Source organism: Penaeus chinensis, chromosome 15, assembly GCF_019202785.1.
Source record: "Penaeus chinensis breed Huanghai No. 1 chromosome 15, ASM1920278v2, whole genome shotgun sequence".
Lineage (NCBI taxonomy): Eukaryota > Metazoa > Arthropoda > Malacostraca > Decapoda > Penaeidae > Penaeus > Penaeus chinensis.
The window spans coordinates 5,690,450-5,692,949 of record NC_061833.1 but is presented as its reverse complement, the minus strand read 5'-3'; the positions used below and the strand labels follow the sequence as shown (position 1 = coordinate 5,692,949).

At 39.5% G+C, this 2,500-nt stretch overlaps 1 protein-coding gene across 1 annotated transcript in view; it reads right to left on the bottom strand.

Annotated features, from left to right (window-relative positions):
• LOC125032743 (longitudinals lacking protein, isoforms H/M/V-like) overlaps positions 1-2,500 on the bottom strand; it is a 39,190-nt gene that overhangs the window by 2,705 nt on the left and 33,985 nt on the right. The gene's annotated exons all lie outside the window — the stretch shown is intronic.

The window sequence follows — 2,500 nt, the reverse complement described above, 5'->3', positions numbered from 1 at the left end:
GGCAGACAGGCCGGCGGGCAGGCAAGGCAGACAATCAGGTAAATCAGTAGTAGGCAGCCCAGCCAAGGATGTACGTCAGCCAAACAAAGCAAGGGTGATCGGCAAGTAAAGCAGACAGGCAGGTATACAGGCAGGCATGCAGGTAAGGCAGAGAGACGAGTAAGTGTGGGAGGTAAGGTTCGAGCGAAACCGGCGGGCGATCAAGGGCCCCATCAAAATTTCAGCATCCCGCCGCCCCCTAGCGTTGCCTCGCCAGACGAATCGCACAGCAGCGTCGCAAAACAAAAAACGAGCGAGAGCGTGAGATGCGAAGAGGAGGCAGCCCCGTTCTTTAGATTTGCTTCACTGGGTAGAACAGGGCTTGTACTAAAGGAATTATATTAACGTGTATGTACGTGAAGAAAGAACTAAAGGAATTATATTAACGTGTATGTACGTGAAGAAAACACCAAAGGAATTATATTAACGTGTATGTACGTGAAGAAAACACTAAAGGAATTATATAAACGTGTATGTACGTGAAGAAAACACTTCTTTTTTTTTACCCCATGTTGGGACTTTTTTTTTTTCTCACGGGTTACTGAGCTACAACTGACCCAATTTTGGCGTACTGAAGAACAGGTGACTCAACTTCGGCGTATTAGGTTACAAGTGACCCAACTTTGGCCGATTAAATTACAGCTGATCCAACTTTACACTTCCAGGTTAGACTTCCCTTATTTGATTATCATCGGTTGCCTTTATTCATTCAACTTCCGATCAAGCGAGACCTTCTCCGTGCTTCATTAGGTTAGACCTCCCGTACTCCTAACCTGATGAGAGGAGGGGAGGGGAGGGGAGGGGAGGGGAGGGGAGGGGAGGGGAGGGGAGGGGAGGGGAGAGGAGAGGAGAGGAGAGGAGGGGAGGGAAGGGGAGGGGGAGAGAAGGAGAGGAGTGGGAAACGAATGGGAGGGAAGGGGGAGAAAACGTAGAAGGAGGGGAGGGGAGAGGAGGGGAGGGGAGGGGAGGGGAGGTGAGGAAGGGGAGGGGAGGGGAGGGGAGGAGAGGGGAGGAAAGGCAAAGGAGGGGAGAGGAGGGGAGGGGAGGGGAGGGGAGGGAAGTTGAGGCAAAGGAGGGGAACGCGAAAATAAGGAAAGGAAAGGAAAGGAAAGGAAAAGAGAAGAAAGGAAAGGAAGGGAAAGGAAAGAAAGAAAAAAGGAAAGGTAAAAGAAAAAAGAAAGAAAAGAAAAGAAAGGAAAAAAAAGGAAAAACAATAAAAGAAAAAAGAAAGAAAAGAAAAGAAAGGAAAAAAAAGGAGAAAAAAAAAGAAAGGAAAAACAAAAAGGAAAAAAGAAAAGAAAAACGAAAAAGGAAAGGGGAAACGGAAGGCAGGAGAGGACCCTGGCGAGGCTCTGTCCTGTGTGCCGGAGACCCCACACGCGGCCTCGTGGAAGAAACGTCTTGAAGAAATTTGCTGCCGGATGCCTGGGCCGAATTTCCCCGGGAATGAAAATCGTGATGAGGCCTATGAAGCAGATAATGGTAACCGCAAGCCTCTTGTGAAAATTATTAGTTCATCTATTCGGTTAATGGATCTTTTTCATTTGTTTTGTGATGTCTGTTATTTCTTTCTTTCTCGTCTGTTTTACCCATTATGACTCAGGCTAATAATATTGAGATATATGTCGAATATCCACAAGGCGTATACGGATTAATAACAAGAATGATGATAATAACAATAATAATAATAATAACAACAACAATAATTCTAACTCTAATGATAATAATAATAATAATAATAATAATAATAATAATAATAATGATAATGATTGATAATAAAAATAATAATAATAATAATAATAATAATAATAATAAATAACAATAATAATGAAATAACAACAACAATAATAATGATAATAATAATAACAATAATGATAATGATTATAATAATGATAATAATAATAACAATAATGATAATGATTATAATAATGATAATAATAATAACAATAATGATAATGATTATAATAATGATAATAATAATAAGGATAATAATAACAACAATAATAAATATCAATAATAATGATAATAATAAACAAAAAACAATAACACAAATAAAAATAATACTTTGTTAATAATAAAAATATCAACAAAAGAGCAGCATCAGTGATGATAATAAGGGCTACAATGATGACAATGCTGTGATGGAAATGTCAGGAATAATTCGTTTCTAATGCTATTAAGTGTCTGTGGCTTGATACCGTAGGCCAGCGGTTTCCAAGCCGGGTGCTCGGGATAAAATCTACGGGTGCAAGACGCCAGCTTATAATTACCGTCTCGAGAACTCCATGTGTAATACTCCCCTAAATATGTTACGTAATTTCAAGTCACCTTTTCTGTTATCATAGTCATAGCTATTTGTCAGTGTTCTTCATGACTCTTTTGTGATGGTTTGTATGTGAATCTTTAATAAAAAAAATTGTCTCATTCTTATCCTGAGTTTTTAATGTTTGTTATTTGTGAC